Source organism: Podarcis filfolensis (genome assembly GCF_964270895.1).
Source record: "Podarcis filfolensis genome assembly, chromosome: Z".
NCBI classification, from domain to species: Eukaryota; Metazoa; Chordata; class Lepidosauria; order Squamata; family Lacertidae; genus Podarcis; species Podarcis filfolensis.
The window spans coordinates 29,100,336-29,123,458 of NC_139617.1; the positions used below are offsets into that span (position 1 = coordinate 29,100,336).

The following is a 23,123-nucleotide window of genomic DNA, read 5'->3' on the forward strand; positions in this document are numbered from 1 at the left end:
ACAACCCCAGAGTCGTCCGCGACTGGACTTAACGGTCAGGGGTCCCTTTATCTAGGTCCTAAATTAAAATTAGCTGCAGGGGAAAAAAGTTAACCAAAACAGGGTCTCAAAAATACCAATTTTTAAAAAGAAATGTACAAGTTGAGCAGCTGTGACCAGAAAGACAACAGTGCCCACCCCAAAACTTAACCCAAACAAAATCAAAACCCTTGTCCCTAATTTTTACGACTTCTTAACCAAGCAGTGCATACTGGTATCAGTGAAAAGATATAGCAGAGGTCACAGCACTGCTGCCTATCATGGGTGGATGCAACAGGGAAGCAGGGGATTGGAAAAAGGGTGGCCTGAGGCCCCACAGAGAGACCTGTAAGGGCTGTATTTGGTCCCTGAGCCTCACATTTCCTATCCACACTCTAACTCAACAGCCTTAACAAACTACCATTCGCAAGGGATGCTATTTCCTACTATCATTCCAGGCAGCAAAGTGTCTTCGGCTTTTGTCACTAAACTCTGACACTCTTCTTGCCAGGTAGTGCAAAATTGTGTTTGTGAAAAGATACAGCAGAGAGCATAGCACCGCTGCCTTTCCTAGGTGGTGGATGCAACAGGGAGATAGGGTTACCACCATCAAGGCCACACTTGATGTCATAGTACAGAACGTGAAGTTACCTGGCACTTACTCTTCTCGGATAGGCTTATGTTTTTCAAGGTATTGTGGAAAAAGATCAGCTTGGCCCTATGCTTTCGCTCTTACCTGTTCTATTTTAAAGCACTGAATAATCCTTCAGGAAGACTACCAGCCTCATTTTGTAGACAACAGCATGGTGCAGATTGCCTCACCAGATAAGGCTGTATGCATAAGCAATTGATGAAGCTGAGCTATAGTGAGCCAGACTGCTGGTCCTTCTAGCTCAATATTGTCTACACTGACCGACAGCAGCTCTCCAGGGTTTCAGCCAGTGCTCACCCGGTGCTGCCTGGAGATCCAGTGATTAAGCCTGGGACCGTCTACATGCAAAGCAAATGCTCTGCCACTGAGCTATGGCTCCTTGCAATTAGTTCAGGTGTGGCGGAGGATGAAAAACAGAATATGAAAAATAATAAATAAATAAATAACTTTTGTCCAAAATGTACAATTTGTTGTTAGACTGGTAAACAAAAGACAAGGTTGTTAAAGTCTCAATGACACACTGGGCAATAGATATAGATCATAATATAGATTTTAACCTCTGGGGGAAAACACTGGAAAAGTGATTTGAAGTTCACAGCATGTTAATTTTTTGAAGGAGAACTACTTGAAAATGATTTACATATGGTATTTAACTCCAAGTAGGCTTGCTAAGATGTATAAGACTGAATCAGATAAGTGCCAGAGATGCAAAGAGGTTGAGGGAATGTTTTTTCATATGTGGTGGACTTGTAAAAGGGTGAAGGAGTATTGGGAAATGATCCATAATGAATTGAAAAAAATGTTTAAAAGTCATTTCTCTCCCCCAAAAACAGAGTTCTTTCTGTTGGGGATAATCCAGACTGACATTCCCAGCTGTCAAAACAGGTTATTTATGTATGCTACTACTGCGGGCCATGTTTTGTTAGCACACAAATGGAAAAGGAGCAAGGTCCCAACCAAAGAAGAACAGCAACTCAAGTTGACATAATATGTGCAGCTTGCAGACTTAACATATAAAATAAGAGAACAAGAAGAACATACGTTTAGAGAAGATTGTGAAATGTTTATTTAATATATGGGAAATAACTGTACAGCTGAAAACGCTAGCAGCATTAAGATAAATTCAACAGTGTAAATAAGTTTTGATGGATGCAATAATGGAATACTGAATAGTATAGTCTTTGTAAAATATGCAGGCATTTATGATATGTAAAATGAACCATGGAAAGAGAATAAGAGAAGTCACTGGTATTTTGATGTAAAAATGAGTATTTTAAATTGTAAAACACAAAATTAAAATTGATTGATTGGTTGATTGATTGATTGATTGATTGATTAGATCTTGTACCTCTTTCCAAAACAGAAGATAGTCTTGTGTCACTTTAAAAGACAAGCACATTTTTATGCCAGAAATATTTGTGCCATAATTCAGGTCTTTACGGAGCTGCAAGACTTTTGTTTTTGCTGCTTGAGACTATTGTGCTTAGCTCCTGGGAACTGAAACTAGATTGAAACATCTCAAATATTGGCAAAGAACAATTGCTAAGTGTTGAGTGTGTGAGGGGCAGTGGTTGGAAGAGTGTTGGACTAGAACTGGGGAGTCCAAGATTCTAATTTCTACTCAGCCACATAACTCACTGGATGACCTTGGGAGAGTCGCCATGACAACCTAACCTGCCTCACAGGTTTCTTATGAGGATGAAATTGGGAAATTATGTCACTTTGTGGGAAAGGGGTAATATATACGTATATATAAATATTACACCCTATTATGGTTAACATTTGTCACAATCTTGCAGACTGCAGTTCTATGCTCCCAGAGCTAGGGATAAGCCCAGTGAAACACAACAGAACTAACATATTCACTGAGGGAGTAAGGTGTGTGAGACGGAGAGGAGGTATGATAGCCATCTTCAAATATCTGAAGGGCTACCCCGTGGAAGATGAAGCGAGCTTGTTTCCTCCTGCTCTGGAGGGTAGGACCCAAACCAGTGGATTTAAATGACAACACCATTTCCCACATGCCTTCAGTTGGTGGGCTTCATGGGCCCTAGGAAATGCAAACCAGATTTTGCAAGCATGAACTCCTTCTGTGACTGTGCTATCATATAAAAACCAGTGTGTGCTTAGTTTGTGGCCCACTTCTTAAGCCTTCGGACACACCCAAACTAATTACCGTATTTTCCGCTCCATAAGACACACTTTTTTCCTCTTAAAAAGTAAGGGGAAATGTCTGTGCGTCTTATGGAGCGAATGTGTGGTCCCTGGAGCCAAATTGCCGGAGTGCGGCACGCTCCTGAGCTGCTCTTTGGTGGTGGTGAGGGAGCCGCACTGCTTTGCCAGCAGCCTCCGCTTCCCCCTGCAGCCCCAGGAAGGTTTGGGAGCAGTGGGCAGGCTGTGCGCAGATGCCCCATGCTCCTCTTTGCTGTTCTGGCTTCGCTGAAGAGGCTTTGCGCTGCTCTGCTGAACCCAGCACAGCAAGAGGGAGAGCTGCGTGGCGCCTCTTGTTGTGATGCCTTAGCCTGATCCTCCCTCCTCCTTCCTCTTCAACAACATTTGATTCAGAATAATTTTTTTATTGTTTTCCTCCTCTAAAAACTAGGTGCGTCTTATGGTCGGGTGCATCTTATAGAGCGAAAATATGGTATTTGGATCTCATACTGAGCTCTTTCTCCCACCTCAAGAAAAGATGCTAGATAACCAGGTTTTTTTTTTCCCAGCGAGAACTCACCAGAACTCAGTTCTGGCACCTCTCAGGTGGGCACCATGCCATTATAAAAGAAAAAGGGAGGCATTTGTGGTGAGTTCCAGCATCTCTTTTTCTAGAAAAATAGGAAAAAATAGCACTGTGGATAACTATCACAATATCTTGTAACAGGATTGTAATTATGTTCACAATGCATCCTTACAAGTATTGGAAACATTAGTTTACATTATGGCATTTATTTAACATAAGGAAATTAAAACGTGGGAAACAATTCTGGTGACTTTTGGCCAAAAATGTTGATTTAGCAATAATCAATCTCTAAGCTACAACAGAACTGGCCATCTTAATACTGGAAGACACATCCAGGTAATAGACTGATCTAGCACAAGTCAGTTCATATACCTAACTTCTAAGCGTTTCAAATTACATACAGTATTAACTATTCCTCACTGCTTACCCCAGTGACCATGTGTATTTTGGGTTAAAACTGGGTTGGTTTTCTTAGCTGTCTGGGGACTTGCTTGTGTGCTTTACCATGTCCTTGATACAGTAGGCAGTCTGAAGGGGAGGAGTTGCTGCTTAGAGCAGGTGAGGCTGAAGGGAGGAGTGAGTCACTGACCTTCGAGGGAGTGGATATATCAGCCACCACACAGCTGCTCTCAGTCTCCGGGAGCTCACAACCAGGAGAGTTTGGCAGGGGATTTAGCTGAAGTGCTCGAGAGCGGACCCCAGAGAACTGCACCACAGTATACATGGCAGCAAAAAACATGGAAGTTGACGGAGGTGCTGCCGTAACTTGCGGCACCTGTCTTATGTTTGTTATTCTGCCTGAGAAGGTGCAGTGCTACACATGCAACAGGTGTAAGCTAGTTACCTTGCTGGAAGACAAGATACAACTGCTTGAAACCCAGATATCGCAAGTCATCGAGAAAGATAAAAAAGCGCTGCAGACTACTGTGGAAGAGCAGCAAAGTGAGGGTACCCCTATGGAGGTAGACGAGCACCAAATGCAGAAGGCAAACCCTGGGGATGTGATGCTCAGTAGCGGAGCTGTCGGGAACCAGGCTGCTGCCGAGGTCATTTCCATGGACGTGGATCCTGTGCCACAGCAACAAAGTCAGCCGTTGCAGAACTCGGTGGTTGGACAAGGTTCAGCGAACAGAAGGATTCATGCCACTTCCCGGAAGATGAACCATTGCTTTTTTGCAGCCATGACTCGCCAGAAGACGCTTCCAAGATAATAAGAGCACAAGGGAGGCATTGGTGGTAAGTTCTGGCACTTCTTTTTCTAGAAAAATAACACTGGGAGAAAGAGACGTATGGTGGTTTTAGGTGGCTGTGTGGTGAGGGGGGGCAGAGGGAGCTGTGTGTATATGTGACAGAATGTCCTAAAAGGTGTGCTGTCTTCCAGGTGCAAGGATTCAAGAAGTGACAAAGAAGTTGTCAAGCCTTATCAAGCCCACCGACCACAACCCCTTCCTTCTGATCCATGTGTTTAGAAATGATACTGACAAAAATGTACAGCGTTGATACTGCCAGACATCAATATAACCTACAATGTACAGCGTGGGACTATGAGACTCTAGATATGAAACTGAAAGGCTTTGGGTGGGGGGGTGGAAGAGGAAAATATTGGAAGTACACAACTGGCTGCACAGGTGGTGTTATCAGGAAAGGTTTGGCTTCTTGGACCATGTTATCCACTTCCAGGGAGGAGGACGTCCGGCAAGAGATGGACTGCACCTCGCAGCGGCTGGGAAGAATGTGTTTGCAAACCTTATCAGAATAACTTTAAACTGAGTCCTGAAGAGGAGAGAGACAATATTTCAGAGTGTGGGAGTGGGGGCAGGACACAAAATACTGGGGATAATAACTTCATTGATATATATATTAAAAAATTTAAAATGTCCAGTAGCACCTTAGAAACCAACGAAGTTTGTTCTTGGTATAAGCTTTCGTGTGCATGCACACGAAAGCTTATACCAAGAACAAACTTAGTTGGTCTCTAAGGTGCTACTGGACAATTTTTATATATATTTTGACTGCGTCAGACCAACATGGCTACCTAACTGAATCTAACTTCATTGATGTACAAGGAACTGGGGTGGTGCTTTCAGAACCTGCTAGCAGGCAGGGGGAAAGGAAGCAAAATTCTAAGTGTTGCCTCTAAACTATAACACTTCTGTTTCAAGCAGTGCCAACTGATGTCAGAGACGGCACTGAAGGCACAACATTGCTACCTTTCATGACTGGCTGCAACAGGGAGGTAGGGCTGCCATCATGCCTGGCCACACCTGACATCAGTGTGCAGACAGTTGGGTTACCTGACTCTAACTTTGGGCATATAGGTGTATCTTGTTTATTTATTATTTATTATTATTTATCGCATTTCTGTAACGGTTCTCAGACTAAATCATAAACAGAGCTTACAGGTGATCTATAACAAGAAATGATCAGGCAGGGTTTATAAAAACTAGGCAAGCATCAGAAAATATTGGTCTAATAGATTTATATAAAAATAAACACCAGTTTGTGACCTTATCGTTAGATGCTGAAAAAGCTTATGATAAAATCCATAAACATTATATGCAGGATACATTAAACAGATCCAGGTTCTCTTTGGAATTTATTAAATGGGTTAAGATGCCATATGGTGCACCTATGTTGAGAGTTAAAACAACAATTGTTAGATGAGAATGATGAATTCTACAGGTATGTTATATTAAAAGAAAAATACCAATTGGTCCGGATTCAGCCCAATGGCAATACTTGCAGTTGCAACATACTGTACGTTACTATATTTTGTTCGTATCAGCAGCTTTTACAGCAACTATCATGCCTCAGATATTAGAACAATTGACTAAATTCACTGAGATGAAAAAGCCAGTGGTTGCTTTTTATACTGGTTTCAATTAGTCAGTTTGATGTACAACTTCTGAGAAACAAATGGCATAATGAACTGATGCAGTGGGACACTGTTTTAACTTTGGTAGCTAGCGTGTCATTAGATTATAAACAGTGTCTTATACAACAAAAAGTAATGTTTAGAATTTATTGGACTCTACGTTTTTACAGAAATGGACTTTCTACAACAGCACACTGCTGGTGATGTGATAAGGAAAATGCTTCTTTGAAACGTTTGTTTAGGCAATGTCATACGCTTTAAAAATTTTGGAGGGAAGTATTAAGATGTATAAATGTTACTTTGGGAGGGAAATTAAAATTGTCAGATGACAGTGTTATTCTAAACCACATACCAACATAAATGGACTTTTACACACCTTTACTTCTACTAAAAGACTGATATTGATACATTGGAAAGAAAATGCCATGGCCTTCTCTGGACGACGGATAGAAGATATGAGTACACTTGCAAAATATGAACCATTTACTTTTAGATGTCGATTGTGTGTTGATAAATATAATGATATTTAGAATCCATTTATAATAAGCATAACAATTTATTAATATATTTACACTTGTTAGAATAACTGTAATTGTTACAGACGTACATATTGTTCTGTGCCACAGTTTTAAGTACTTTTAGATTTGCTGTGCTTTGTGTTCCCATTCCCTCACCTTTATTATATTACTTTTTTACTGAAATGTTATAATAAATAAAAAAATGTTAAAAGTTAAGTAAAAAATATTTATTCCTGCATTGCGGGAGGTTGGACTACATGACCCTGGGGTCCCTTTCAACTCTACAATTCTATGATTCTATGAAGAAGACCTACAGAGGACTCGGCAAGAAAGGACTCATTTGCACTACCTTGACCCCTGTTTGGGTTGCTCCTCCAGCCAGCAAGTGTTTGTGTGTGTGTATGTGCTCTGCCTGCATCAATCTTGTGTGTTGTCTGTACTGGTATGTTTGCTGCATGCCTGCTGGGAAGTTTTTCTGGCTGATGATAGGTGTTTTGTACTGTTTGGTTGCTGGCTGAGTCGATACAGCTGGGGTGTGGGTGGGATCCAGGGCCTGTCGCATGTAGCAAGGTTGACCCCGAATGTGGTTGCTACTTTGGGTTGCCACAGGGCAGGAGTGCCCCCACTGTCAGTCAAAATACAGTGTAACACAAAACCCCACATATATTACCGTATTTTTCGCTCTATAAGATGCACTTTTCCCCTCCTAAAAAGTAAGGGGAAATGTGTGTGCGTCTTATGGAGCGAATGCAGGCAGGAGGCTCTGGTCAGCGCTCCCTTTAAAGAGCCGTGTGGAGCGTGTGTGTGGCTCTTGGGGGCTTTTCCCTGAGGAAGGAGAAGGGCTCCTCTCCTCAGGGAAAAGCCCCCAAGAGCTGCACACATGCTCCGCGCGCTCTTTAAAGGGAGCGTTGCTCTTGGGGGAGCCTTAGCCTTGCACAGTCTCTCCTGGGCAGGGGGATGAAGGCTCCCCCTGCCTGGGAGAAGCTGCGCGCAGCTAAGCCAGAAGCCAGGACAGCAAGCGGGATTGCAGCTCCGCGATCCCGCTTGCTGTCCTGGCTTACAGGATAGCTCCACGCAGCCTCTCCCCGGCAGCAGGATGAAAGCAGGAGACATTGCACATACCTTTGTAAATCAATAAAATCTTTAATAAAAAATACATTAAAAAAATAGTGATACCTTGGGTTAAGAACTTAATTCGTTCCGGAGGTCCGTTCTTAACCTGAGGTACCACTTTAGCTAATGGGGCCTCCCGCTGCTGCTGCACCGTGGCCGTGCAATATCTGTTCACATCCTGAGGTAAAGTTCTTAACCCAAGGTACTATTTCTGGGTTAGCGGAGTCTGTAACCTGAAGCACCTGTAACCTGAAGCACCTGTAACCTGAGGTACCACTGTATAGGATTTCGCAGGCCACTGTGGTAGACAGGCCTGTGACCCTCACCCGGGGTGAAAGCCTGACTGAGGGGGAGTTTGGTTTAGTGGGGTTCCCCTTAAGTGAGAGGCAAGGGGAGGAGAGTTGAAGAGGATTTATCATCTTCTTTCTGACAACATGGGATACACATACTACTGGGCCTTCGTTTTCTGCCTGTGGCCCTCAGCTGTATACAAGGACACTAATGTGGTACTAATGTGGTACACTAATGTGTCTGAGTGGGCAGGTAGCAAGAAGTGGTGAAATTGCTGCTCCAATCTCATTGATTGTGGGCAGAGGAAGGTACAGTTGGAGTGGAGGTGCTGACCACCACCCAAGTGTTTGGTCTCCATTTCTAGTTCCAGCCCTTTGACTCCTTTAGCATATCCACTGAGCCCTCAGGTCTAGTGGTGCTGTTGCTGAATGCCAGGCCACCATTAGACCACGCTTATCCATGATCTGATCATGGATGAATGGACAGATCAAGTCTGCATTACCAAGACTTGGTTGAGTGTTCTGGGTCAGACTGAACTTACCCAGCTGTGCCCAGCTGAGTACATGGTACAGCACCAGGCTAATCAAAGGTTGCTATTCTCCATACAAGTACAATCTCCTTGACCAGAAAATCACTTGACCTCAGAATGGGCTTAGAGGGTCTGCAGCTGGATTTGGATGAGAGAAACAGATCGGGGGTGCTGCCAGTCTATTGACCACCCTGGTGCGCAGCTGCATCCCTGACTGGGCTGGCTGAGGTAGTCTCTAGGGCATTGTTGGAGGACCCAAACACAATTGTTCGGGGTGACTTCAATATCCACATGGAGGCTGCTGAAGAAGCAGCCCAAGACTTCATGGTCTCCATGCCAACTATGGGTCTCACTCAGATGATCACTAGTCCAACACATCAGGCAGGGCACATGAACTTAAGGTGCTGCTGTGCAATCCCAGGTCAGATGGGCCTGTACTTTATGGTTACCAGATTTTTTTCAATGAATCCGGGGACACTTTTTTTTTTTTTTTAAGTAGCAACAGGGAGTCAGTAGTGGGGATGGTGAGGCAAAAGACCCTGGGCCCAAGCACACGAGCATATTGTATAAAGGTGCAAAGCCCTTCTTTCACACCCTGTGAAACATAAATGCACAGAGTTTTTAAAAAAACTGGGCAATGGCGCGCTGCCATCCTGTGACTCCCGAGCCACCCCCTGCCCCCTTTGTTTTGACTGATCGGGGGAGGTTCAGGAGTCACAGGCGGGCGGCCGTTGCCCAGGAGGGTCGCAAGGCACATGGTTTCTCTGCCAGGCAAGGTGCAAAGCCCTTCTTTCGCACCTTGTGAAACATAAACTAGGCAACGGCTGCCCGCCCGCAACTCCTGAGCCTCCCCTGATGAGTCAAAACAAAGGGGGAAGGGGGCAGGAGATCTGTACTGCCTGACGTCCCCAGTTTCCCTTTGGCAGTGGCGGCGGAGGCGGCAAGCAGCAGCCTGGAGCCAGCCGGTAGGGCAGTTGGCTCTGGCTGGCTTCAGGAGCTGCTCGCTGCCGTGGCGCCTGCCATTTTTCCTCGCCGGAAGTCCCCATATGATGTCATACTGTACTTGCCACTGCTTGCCCACCAGGCTTTTCTTGTACACAGCAACCCAGGTCATATGCGTGGGGAGGGCGGGTTGCAGTGATTTTTAAGAAGTCATTAGCTTATACCTGGCATCCTATTGGGAAGACCCAGTTTTCTGAATGCATGTTCTGGAAGGTGGGCAATAGGGGCAGTACACCTTTTGGTGTACTGACCTCCCCACTGCAACAAGGATTCCCTGCCCGAGCTGCTTCAGGTTGTGGCGGATGTTGTCCTGGAGACACCTAGTTTGGTTGGTCCTAGAGGATTTTAACACCCATGCTGACACAACCTTAAGGTAAAGGTAAAGGGACCCCTGACCATTAGGTCCAGTCGCAGACGACTCTGGGGTTGCGGCACTCATCTCGCTTTATTGGCTGAGGAAGCCGGTGTACAGCTTCTGGGTCATGTGGCCAGCATGACTAAGCCACTTCTGACGAACCAGAGCAGCGCACGGAAACGCCGTTTACCTTCCCGCCGGAGCGGTACCTATTTATCTACCGTATTTTTCGCCCTATAAGACACACTTTTCCCCCTCCAAAAATGAAGGGAAAATGTGTGTGCGTCTTATGGGGCGAATGCAGGCTCCTTGGCTTCAGCGATAGCAACGGGAAGCCTCCAAAGCCTGCGCTCCGGAGGCTTTGCGTTGCTTCTGCTGAAGCCAGGAGAGTCTGTTCTTTGAGGCTGGCGGTGGGGGAAAGCAGCGCCTCCTCCATCGCCAGCCCCAGAGGATGGGGGGCAGCGGGAAGGCGCGCGACGCCTTCCCGCTACTCTCCAACCCGGGTTGGAGGCTGGCGGGGGGGAGCAGCGCTTCCCCCATCGCCAGCCCCAGAGAATGGGGGGCAGCGGGAAGGCGTGCGACGCCTTCCCGCTACTCTCCAACCCTCCTGTGGGCTTTTGCGGGAGATGGGGGAATTCCCCCACCTCCCGCAAAAGCAGGCAAAAGCCGCACGCTCTTTAAAGGGGCTCCGCGGCTTCTGCTGGCTTTTCTAGGAGGTGGGGGAATTCCCCCACCTCGTAGAAAAGCCCGCAGGAGCCGCGCACCCTTTGAAGAGCGCGCCGCTCTTGGGGGCTTTTCCCCAGGAGGGAGAAGGGACTGACTGGCCGTTTCAGTCCCTTCTCCCTCCTGGTCGAAAAGCCTGTAGGAGTCGCGCACGGCTCCTGTGGGCTTTTGCGGGAGGTGGGGGAATTCCACCACCTCCCGCAAAAGCAGGGAGAAGGTCTTGGAGTAGCGCACAGGCTGCGTGCAGCCTGTCCGCTGTTCCCAGAGCTGCAGGGGGGAAGTCATATTTTTTTCCTTGATTTCCCCCCCTGAAAACTAGGTGCGTCCTATGGGCCGGTGCGTCCAATAGGGCAAAAAATACGGTACTTGCACGTTGAGGTGCTTTCAAACTGCTAGATTGGCAGGAGCAGGGACTGAGCAACGGGAGCTCACCCCATCGTGGGGATTCGAACCGCCGACCTTCTGATCGGCAAGTCCTAGGCTCTGTGGTTTAACCCACAGCGCCACCCGCATCCAACACAACCTTACAAGGGGCCATTTGGGACTTCATGGAAAGCGTGGCCTCCATAGCGCTGTCCTTGTTTGGCCCAACTCATAGTTACAGACATGCCTTAGACCTGGTGTTAGACCTTTATGGATGTGGATGATCTGACACTAAGTAAAAATGAAACAAAAGAAGTGCCATGGTTGGATCACTTCCTGGTGCTACTGGACTTCTCCACAACCCCTCCTCTCTGCAAGGAGATGGGATCGATTCCGATGGTTTGTTCTGCCACTTAATGGATCCAAATGGTTTCCAGAGAATGATAGGGGATGTTTATCCCATGTTGATGGCCTTTCAGCCGATTCCCTGGTGGCCCGTTGGAATGCGGAGTTATCCAGGGCTATTGACTGACAATGGTGAAAGCTGTTTCTAAGTTCTGCTGGATCTCTTTAGTATTATCGACCATAACATCCTTCTGGACTGTCTAGAGGAGCTGGCGGCACTGTTATACAGTGCTTCTGCTTCTTCTCCTGGGCCATGTCCAGAAAGTGGTGTTGGGGGATGAGTGTTTGGACCCCTGGGCTCTCACTTGTGGGGTGCCTCAGGGTTCCATCCTCTCCCCCATGCTTTTTAATATCGATATGAAGCCACTGGGAGAGATCATCAGGGGGGTTGGGCTGGGTGTTCATCAGTATGCGGATGATATCCAGCTCTACCTCTCTTTTAAATCAGAACCAGTGAAGGCAGTGAAGGTCCTGTGTGAGTTTCTGGAGGCAGTTGGAGGATGGATAGTGGCTAACAGATTGAGGTTGAATCCTGACAAGACAGAAGTTTTGTTTTGGGGGGACAGGAGGCGGGCAGGTGTGGAGAACTCCCTGATCCTGAATGGGGTGACTGTTCCCCTGAAGGACCAGGTGCGCAGCCCGGGGGTTATTTTGGACTCACAGCTGTCCATGGAGGCGCAGGTCAATTCTGTGTCCAGGGCTCTATTATTATTATTATTATTATTATTATTATTATTATTATTATTTATTATATTTGCCTCAAATGCAGTGCACTCTGGTCATGGTTTGACCGTTATTTGGCAAGGGCAATTCCTGGCAGGGTGGTGGGCGTATTCAGATGTGGCTGCCTCTTCCCCCCTGCTCTGTGCGCCCACTACCATGCCCCCCCTTGCTGCCCTTCGCTTTCCCTCCCCTCCCTGAACCCTATTTTCCTTCCGCAGTTTGTTCTCCTTGCTTTTCTGCATTCATGCTTTCCCTCTCCACCCCAACCCGCCCCCCACATTTTCCTTCACCATTTCATTCCACCTTGCTTCAGCACAACATTTCTCCTCCCCATTTCATAGCATCTTTACTTTCTCTTCCTTCCAAATGAGCAACTCATAAAGTCCTGCGGAAGTGAAATGCAGCGTGTGTGCAGCTGCCTCCTGGTAGGCAGGCTCCCTCTCAGATTTGCAAGAGAGGAGCTTCAGTCTCTCCTTCCAACTGAGTAAGCAAGGGTGCAAAGGTGAGAGAGAGGTCATTCAGCAGAACTGAAAAAGAAAGTGGGGGGGGGAGGAGGGAGTGAGGAAGTTGGGGCAAAGTGAGACCACAAACCACAGGACCTTTTCTCCAGCCAAAGACACATTTCAGTGCGTCAAACACACTCAAAAAGGGTGCAAGGCAGGCCTGAGGCCCAACAGAGAGACCTGTAAGGGCTGTACAGTGGTACCTCGGGTTACATACGCTTCAGGTTACAGACTCCGCTAACCCAGGAATAGTACCTCGGGTTAAGAACTTTGCTTCAGGATGAGAACAGAAATCGTGCTCCAGCAGCACAGCAGCAGCAGGAGCCCCATTAGTTAAAGTGGTGCTTCAGGTTAAGAACAGTTTCAGGTTAAGAACGGACCTCCGGAACGAATTAAGTACTTAATCCGAGGTACCACTGTATTTGGTCCCTGAGCCTCACATTTCCTATCCGCACTCTAACTCAAAACCTTAACAAACTACCTGGTACATGACACCAGTCAAGCTTGCAAAAATCTACCATTTGCCCGACAATAAATGTTGGAAGTGTAAAGAGAATGAAGGAACATTCTTTCACCTTTGGTGGACATGCCCAAGGATTAAGGCTTTCTGGGAGATGATATACAACGAAATGAAAAAAATATTTAAATATACATTTCTTAAGAAGCCAGAGGCCTTTCTCCTGGGCATGGTGGGCCAATTGGTGCCAAAGAAGGACAGAATTTTCTTTATGTATGCAACAACAGCAGCAAGAATTCTTATCGCAAAGTATTGGAAGACACAAGAGTTACCCACCCTGGAAGAGTGGCAGATGAAGGTGATGGACTATATGGAATTGGCGGAAATGACTGGCAGAATCCGAGACCTGGGAGAAGAGTTGGTGGAAGAAGACTGGAAGAAATTCAAAGACTATCTTCAGAAATACTATAAAATTAATGAATGCTAAAACTGTGCTTGGAATGGTAATAAGTGGTAATTAGTGATAAAAGTTAATAAGATTATGAAAAAAAGGTATTGATGATTGGTTGAAAATATTGATATAGAATATGTTATGGTATAAAGCTTAAATATTTGAAAAAGGGTAAGAATTTGCTGAATTAAATATCTAAATGGGAATACAAAGGGGGGAGGCGTGAGGAGGTCAAGAACATAAGCATATGAATCTGAGGTCATTGGGAAAAATGGATTTGTTTTATTTATTTATTTTTCTTTGCTTAAATGTAACTTTTCTTAACTAGTTGTGATTTTTTTCTTTGTATTTTTATTGTGTTTCTTTTTTCTGTAACTTATGGTTTCTTATTCTGAGAATTTCTATTTTTCTTTTCTGTAAAACTCTAATAAAAATTTATTTAAAAAAAAACACAAAACCTTAACAAACTACCATTCCTAGGGGATGCTATTTCCTAGTATCATTCCAGGCAGCAAAGTGTCTTCGGCTTTTGTCACTAAACTCTGACACTCTTCTTACCAGGCAGTGCAAAATAGTGTTTGTGAAGATACAGCAGAGAGCATAGCACCGCTGCCTTTCCTGGGAGGTGGATGCAACAGGGAGATAGAGTTACCATCCTGCAAGGCCACACTTGACGTCATAGTACAGAACGTGAAGTTACCTGGCACTTACCCTTTTCTGATTGGCTTATGTTTTTCAAGGTCAGCATGACCCTATGCTTTCGCTCTTAACTGTTCTATTTTAAAGCACTGAATAATCCTTCAGGAAGACTACCAGCCTCATTTTGCAGACAACAGCATGGTGCAGATTGCCTTGCCAGATAAGGCTGTATGCATAAGCAACTGATGAAGTTGAGCTATAGTGAGCCAGACTGTTGGTCCTTCTAGCTCAGTATTGTGTACACTGACCGGCAGCAGCTCTCCAGGGTTTCAGCCAGTGCTCACCCAGTGCTGCCTGGAGATCCAGTGATTAAGCCTGGGACTGTCTACATGCAAAGCAAATTCTCTGCTACTAAGCTATGGCTCCTTGAAATTAGTTCAGGTGTAGCAGAGGATGAAAAACAGAATATGAAAGATAATAAATTAATAGATCTTAAACGCGCTTTCAAAAAGCATCAGTCTTTTTTTAAAAAATGTATGTTATTGATTTTCAATAGACATATAAAAACTACAATTGAATCCCAAGCATAACCAAACAAAAATGGTGTTTAAGCTGTCTTCTGTACCAAGTAAATACAAATGTATTTGTATTAAGGTAAATACAAATAGCATAACTCACATGTGCAAATAACCCCCTCCCCCAGGGATACATGTGTCAATGGAAGTTTAATCAAGGAAGCTGACTTGTTGACATAAATAATAAACATAAACCATGTTGTTTCAAACTGTTATAAAATTGTAGGGTACGCACACATAGCAGACATATACTCCACAAAAAACCAGCTCTTCACCCTTCAGAATTTCGGAAATATTCCCTGCGAAGATTACACTATATTTTAGCAAACAGAACAATCCCAAAAGCCATCTTGGCTCTCCTAATGACTCTAAATATTTCTTCTGCAGAAGGAAATGTCTTGGGAAAACCTTTCCCAGTAGTTCTTTTCACTTACAAATCCTGTCTTAAGAACATATTTTGCGTATGAATAGGGTAGGCCTGTGACCTGGATTCAGGAAATAAGATATTTACCAGCTCAAAAGAATGGCTCAGGCTCGCCTGGTAAATGCAATCAGTGACCATGAGTAGATATCTTGCCAGACAAGAGGCAAGCTACACACTCTCAAATTTCTGTTCTCTTCATGTGACAGGTGTATGTTTTTTGGGTGGTCTTTGGCTAAGGGGCTGGGCAATTTCTAAAGTCTTTAAAAGTTCTTGCACACCCTTGTTCTGGGTCCTCACTGCCTTGCAAGGGAGGGTGGGCTCTCCTGCAACAGAAAAAAAAAGATCTGCCTTGTTTTCCCTGGATCCTGCCTTCATCTATTCTTCTCTGACCGATAATGGACAGGGGACACTGTGCCCCTTGATGGGGAGCTGAGCTATAAAAGCCAACCCCACATTTTTCTGTAACAAAAATGTCCTTTTTAACTTGACCCTTAAAGCATTCTACTGTATTGAGATAGTGACTCTAAGTGTGCTTTTTCTCAAATTCTAGCAAACCAGTTTTGGATAGTAAGACCTGAACGTATCTTCCACTTGGCTGCTCTGTCTAATGAAGTGGAATTGAGAGAATGAAGCACGTTAAGTATATCCTTGCCACAGCCAACAGGAATTGCTATCACTTTCTAATGAAAGAAGAGATAGTGCTGTGTCGGGCAAAACCTGTTGATGTACAATATTAGACATTTCTTTAGAAATAATTTCTCAAAAAGTTTGGATCAGGTCCTACGCCCATCAAATATGCAGGAAATATGCATCAGTGTTTGTGGCACTAAGTAAGATGGTTAGGACAGAAGAGAAGGAGATAAACTTAGTGGCATGGAGGGAAACCTTGTTCAAATGAAAGTTATTTGTTTTATAATTTTCCTGCTTGATCCTTAATGATAAATAACACCAGCTGAAACATAGTGCATCTCATACAGTTCATGCACATCTTGATCTAAACAGTAAACAAATCCCTGTCGCCCAAAGCATAAAGAACGTGAGCATGACCAATTTGCCACAGAACTCACACCAAATGCAAAGCAAGAGAGAGAGGCTTGTCTTGAGGTGAAGCAGAGTGTTGCGTAAAGTGAAGTTGCTTGTTGGAACTTGGAGAGCTAACTAACAGTTAGAAATCTAGGGTTTTTGTACTTATAGTCAATGCATCTTAAAGGAGAACAGATGAGCAATTCTTATAATACCAATATTTATTTATTTTTGGTAGTCTATTAAAATCCCAACAGTTTCCTCTGATTATTTAGTAGTTGAAATAATATTGTTATAAGTTTTTTGGGGGGGGGAAGACCCCCCCAACCGAATAAATTAATCAATGTAAGGATGTAGCTAATTATTTGGAGTATTGAATGTAAGATTCCAGGCCAGTGGAAAAATACAGGCTAAGTTTCCTTTCCAAACCAGGGCCTCACCTAGGATAGAGGCATTAGCATGACAAAAGGTGTTGATGACCCCATCACAGAGGAATCCTTGGGCCAGGGCAGGCAGGGGTTGCCAAGGTGACGGGGAGGGGGAAGGCTTTGCTCACAGGAAAAATGTGCCTCTAAAAAAACTAGACTAGGGATAGCAGGCAGATGGGAGGGGTTTGGGCAGGGATTTGATGGGAACAAGAAAAGAGAAAAGGCCAGAACCATCTTTGCTGCTGACTGTTGAGGCGGCAACCAAGAGGCTGGGTTATATTGAATGAGATCAACTTTACTAATACCATGATCTACTACAATGATAAATCCTGTATAAAGTACAGTTTGACACCCCTGTTTACAAATCTAACAACACATCCGAAGTGACGGGAATGTTTAGCAGATTTTTATGCTGCATTGGTTTAAAATTCACTTTGCACAAATAATCACCGATCTCTGAAGTGGAAGGATTATCTGAGGAATAGAGATGAGAATAAAAAGCTAACAAAGGCACTGTGAATTTTCTGAGAGGCATAACACATTTCACCATTTCTGACTTTGATTGTGGGCACATGTGCTAAACCCTGTCTGTGGTGCCTACCCCTTTACTCCAAATGATGAGACAAGAGACCAGAGTTTGGGTTCAAATTGGCCACAACTTTATTGAGCTTCAGAAGTGGGGAACTTGGCACAGGCCTTGGCAGGTAACCCTCTCAGCCCGCCTGGCTGAGGATATGCAGGCAGATGAGGTCCAGTGAGAGGGACTGCAAAGCGCAAACTTACACAGCATGCCTTTCCACCGACCTCATCCCGGGAGTTTGACCTACATGCCGCCGCTCTAGGGCCAGGGACTCCCGGGTTTTGCCCTTTAACGGGCCCTGCAAACGCCGCCGCATGGGGAGGGAGCATGAATGCATCCCCTCTGACTTGATGTTAGACTAAAGGCTACCTTGCCAAGGCCTAAAAATCGCCACCCGAGGGCCTAAGTGGCCTCACCGCCAAGTCCTAGTGGGGTCAGGTGCACTCCATCCTCCTGGAATAGGTCAACTCTATCTGCTGTGATGGTTGGATGTGGGATAGAGAACCCACCAATTTGCCGCATGGTATTGCGCATGGCCCTGTTAATTTTTCCCACAGCATAATTGATGCGAGAGGGATTGGAAGCCCCCCTCCAGTGCAGACAGGGTAGATTGGACCAGTCAATAGTCATTGTCGGGTACAAGGCATGCAAGCTTTTTATATCTGCCCTTGCAGCAAGGGTCAGGGCAATGCCTTTTTGTTCCACTAGATCGTTCTCTCCCGCATGAATAATCACGACCCTCGGAGGGCCATGCACCGCCGTGGCACTACACAGCATGGGTATCAAGCTCCGCCAACGCATGCCCCACTGGGCAATCCAATAAATGCGTACCTTGGGGAGGATGTTAAGGTTATGCCACCACTGTGTGAACATGCATAATCCGCTGCCCAATGGACAATGCTGTGGCCTATAACCCAGATCTTCATGGAGGGTGAACCTGTAAGAAAATTAAATTGCAAGCGGTAAGGAGGAGGAGCCGGGACAAATGTAGCTTTTGTAGGCTGCAGAGCGCCAGCACCCCAGTGTCTTGATGTGGGCAGGGTCCCAACCCTGTACCGCCGCTGAAGTGGCAGCCCTGATACGGAAGGAGTGCCCGGAATATTCCTGGGGACTAATGCCACAAGCCAATAAGGCTTTGCGTAAGACTGCTGTGAATTGTGACCACATCAACGGCCGCGTGTTTGAATGAATGAAGAAAGGGCCCTTGCACTGAGGCCGGACCCTGAAGAAGCAGCGTGTGTCATGATATGGGCAGGGGCCCAGCTGTTCTGTCGGGGACAGCGCCAGCATGACCCTTTTCTGCAATTGGTCAGTTTTTGAGGACCGAATCTTGACATTCAATGGGCGGACTTAATGTCAGTGTCTGCCAGCCCTGATTGAGGAGACCCAGCCAAACACTCCCCAATGCACACAGCGCCAAAAAAGGCTAGGGAGAATGCAGCCCGAAAGAGACGTGTTTCGAAATTTGACCAGCAGATCTCTGGTAGTTTATTCCAAATTAGATTGCGTGTATCGATAGTGATAGGCTTCCTGCCATCCTGACGTGGGGAAATGACACGCCACCCAGCCAGCAGCTTCTTGACGTGGAAGCTGTCACAGGGGTCTGGCCAATGAAGGAATTTACAAAAGAATGAGATAGCTGCCCTGTAAAGCATTAAAGTTTTATGGCAAGGCCCTTGCGCTTTAGGAGCACCATGAATTGAAGCACCTCCTCCTCGGAAGTGCAATGTGTTTTGGTGCCACGAAAACGCCCGAAGGTGTTCCAGGCCCTGGAATAAGAACGTCTAGTGGAGGGTGCTATTGCTGACAATACTCCCTGGTTTACTTCTCGCTTCCAATCTCCCACAGATTGTCTGGGAAGGCGTCTGAGGTCTGGGCTGTCTCTGACGCCAGCTCGCAGAAACGCTCCATCTGGAAACGAGACAGTGCATCAGCAATGTTATTGTTAAGGCCAGGTATGAAGCGGGCAGTGAAATAAATACTGTGCCACAGGCACTCCAGCACAAACAGGCGCAGCACCCTTATGACCCTCATGGACTTTGCTGACTGCCTAGATATAACTCTTACCACCGCTTGACTGCTGGACCAGAAACAGACCCTGGAATTCAAGAAGAGGGTTCCCCAGATGCGAATGGCGACTAGAATAGGGGAAAACTCCAGAAATGTTAGATCCCGAGTGATGCCTGCTGCATGCCAAGAAGATGGCCATGGCTGGGCACACCAATGTCCTCTGAAGAACACACCAAAGCCAAAGTGGCCAGAAGCATCAGAATGGACCTGGAACTCCACCCCAGGGTTAAGGCCAAAATGAAACCCCATTTAATCCTGCAGGAATGCAAGCCAAACCCTCAGATCGTCCTTTATCTGCTTTGTCACCCTGATGTGATGGTGAGGGGCTACCCCTCCAGCCGTGAGCCGTGCCAGACGGGCACAAAAGGCACGGCCTGGCGCAACTACCGTACATTCAAAATTAAGATGACCCAATAGGGATTGCACCTGGGAAAGGGTGGTCTTTTTAACCCTGAGTGTTGCCTCCAGCAACGCTTTCAAGGATTCCAGCTTGGTCTGCGGGAGGCGCGATGACTGCCGAATTGTGTCCAGTTCAATACCCAAGTAGGAAAGGATAGTAGAAGGGCCCTCAGTCTTTTCAGCAGCCAGAGGTATGCCAAAGTCAGCCGCAAGGCGCATGAATGTAGCTAAGGATAGGGCGCAAGCAGGGGAGTCTGGGGCCGCCATAATCAGAAAGTAATCCAGGTAATGGGCCATAAAAGGGGAACCAGATGTAGTTTTGAAGGCCATTCAATAAATGTGCTGAAAGTTTCAAAGGCCGCACAGGCCACAGAGCAACCCATGGGCATAGCCTTGTCAAAATGCCAGCTATCCCTAGGAGCCAAAAATCTTCAGGATGAACTGGGAGCAGCCGAAAGGCTGACTCGATGTCGCATTTTGCCAATAAGGCCCCAGGGCCCAATTCCCTGATCATTTTGATGGCTACGTCCAAGGACACATATTTAACTGAACAATGCTCCCGCGTTATGGCATCATTTGCAGACCCACCCCTAGGATAAGACAGGTTGTGCATCATGCAGAACTCACCAGGAAGTTTTTTGGGCACTATGCCAAGAGGGGAAACTATAAACTTTTTGAACGGTGGGGCCGGGAAAGGGCTGGCCACCCTGCCTAAACGCCACTCTTTTTCAATTTTGTTAAATGCAACAAGGGGCATTTCCCTTACCAACTTTTGATTGGGAGGGGTTCTGGATACCGGTGAACTGGAGACAGGGATGTGGAAGCCATATTGGAACCCTGCCTCCAAGTAGTTGGCTGCGGTCCTGTTGGGATAAGCTTGTAATAATGGTAACATCACGGAGAGGTGGACAGGGGTTGGGGCTAGGACGGAAAAAAACTAATTTTTGGGAGGTAGCCTTGGCTTGCTAGGCTCTGGAGGTAGAGGCTCCAGAGTCTCCCTTGGCATCTTGGCTCTACTCCCTGATCCTGTTTTTCAAAAACTACAAAAAGGGGGCTTAGCCCGAAAACAGTCCGTGAGTGAGGACCACTGCAGCGCTCGCGAGCATGTTCAAAACGGCATCTGTCTCTGCTGCACAACCCATTATTAAACTCCCAACAAGTTGACATAGCCACCCTTTGCACTTTGGAGTGGGGTTTGCCTGACTTCTCCTCGAAAGCCCTTTTTGGAAGTTTGGGGCCACTACTTCGGACCAAAGATCATTGTCCTTGATGTCCCAAGCCGCCCTCTCGCAGAACAGCTCACCATATGCTAAAGCTGCAGAGTCCCCTGCCATTTTTCTGCGATGCCCAGATAGTTAGTGCCAAGCCCTATTGGGGTAAGCAGCGGCCACCAGGGGAGAAGGTAAGCAGCCAGGCCATCAGGGTAAGCAGCGCCAGGGGAGCTATGCCAAGCACCCACCCCCGCAAAACAAGCAGGCCGGCCATGTGGCCTGGCTGGGACCCACGCCACTCACTCAAGTCAGCAACACCGGTGGCTGGCAGCAATGCCACCCCCCACTGACGTAAAACCCAGCAGGCCGCACCTGCGGCCTAGTCGGGCCCACGCAGCCCGCTCAGGCCTGCAGTGCCCTCCTGCCGCCGCTGAAAGGCGAGCAGGGCAAGCAAGCATGCCGCACCTGCAGCCTAGCTGCACAGAGGCGAGAAGGCCACCCTCACAGCCTGAGGCTTGAGCCAAGGAGTCAGCCTCTTTTCTTTTGGCCTTAGGCCCACCCCTGGCCGGCCATCCATTGGGTCAAAGGCCGGCTCAAGCAGGTGGGTGGAAGCCGCCCAGGGAGCCCCACTCGGTGCCGCAAACCCCGCCTACCTGTGGGGAAGTGAGGGCGGATATTTCTGTAACAAAGTTATGTGGTTTTCTTTTATTTAGTCCTTGAGCCAGTATCTACATACTCATAATAGTGCCTCTTCAAATGAGTCAATGCTACATATATTTAATTAGTTTCTTCAGTAGTAGTAATAATAATAATAATAATAATAATAATAATAATAATAATAATACATTATTTACACCCTGCCCATCTGGCTGGGTTTCCCCAGCTACTTTGGGTGGTTCCCAACAGAGTATTAAAAACATGATAAAGCATCAAATATCAGAAACCTTCTGATGTCTTCTAAAAGTCAGATAGCAGTTTATTTCCTTGACATCTGATGGGAGGGTGTTCCACAGGCCGCCACTACCAAGGCCCTCTGCCTGGCTCCTTGCAACCTCACTTCTTGCAGTGAGGGAACCACCAGAAGGCCCTTGGCGCTGGACCTCAATGTCCAGGCAGAACGATGGGGGTGGAGACACTCCTTCAGGTGTACAGAACTGAGGCTGTTTAGGGCTTTAAAGGTCAGCACCAACACTTTGAATTGTGCTCGGAAACATACTGGGAGCCAATGTAGGTCTTTCAAGACCGATGTTATATGGTCTTGGTGGCCTCTCCCAGTCACCAGTTTAGCTATCGCATTTGGATTAATTGTAGTTTCCCGGTCACCTTCAAAGGTAGCCCCACGTAGAGCGCATTGCAGTAGTCCAAGCGGGAGATAATTAGAGCATGCACCACTCTGGTTGAGACAGTCCGCGGGCAGGTAGGGTCTCAGCCTGCGTACCAAATGGAGCTGGTAGACAGCTGCCCTGGACACAGAATTAACCTGTGCTTCTCCCCTTCAGAACAGAATACAAATATACTATAAACCAATAAGACAGTAGAAACTAAAATTAAACTAATTCCCAGCTCCAGCTAAACATTTATCCCAGCCACAAGAGAGCAAAAACAAACTAAAAAAACCCAGCATTTAAAACGCCACAGATTTAAAACTATTAAAAAACATTTAAAAGCATTTTTGACATTTGCCCCAACCCCAGAGTTTGTTCCAGTGAGTCTGGGCTCTTCAGGATTACAGCAAGGCAATGTCCCTCTGGCCTCCCAGGAGTCTCTTATGTTGAGCAGGGTGAGTCTGGTCCCTGCTCCCAGGCCAGGTGGAAAAGGGCCTTGCAGCAAGGAGCAGGTCTTCCTTCCAGCACTCATGGCAGCGGCTTAAGGGGCTACTGGATGAGATCCCATGGTCAGAAATACTCAAAGAGAAGGGAGTCCAAGATGGATGGAAGTTTCTTAAGGATGAAAAATTGAAAGCCCAAATGCAGACAATTCAAACAAAAGAGAAAAGTAGGAGGCATCTAAAGAAGTCAGTGTGGCTGTATAAGGAGAATGGAGATTTAAGAAGGGTTAA

General features: G+C 46.3%; 1 long non-coding RNA gene across 2 annotated transcripts; it reads right to left on the bottom strand.

Annotated features, from left to right (window-relative positions):
* Positions 1-5,097: 5,097 nt before the first annotated feature.
* Positions 5,098-22,361, bottom strand: LOC310754577. Of its 2 annotated transcripts, none has more exons than XR_014543882.1 (4): positions 22,009-22,361; positions 18,216-19,295; positions 6,890-6,977; positions 5,098-5,180 (listed from the first exon to the last, which is right to left on the bottom strand). It is a non-coding gene; the product is annotated as an uncharacterized lncRNA (long non-coding RNA). The 2 variants fall into 2 exon arrangements; XR_014543883.1 differs by lacking the exon at positions 22,009-22,361 and adding an exon at positions 20,620-21,114.
* Positions 22,362-23,123: the final 762 nt, after the last annotated feature.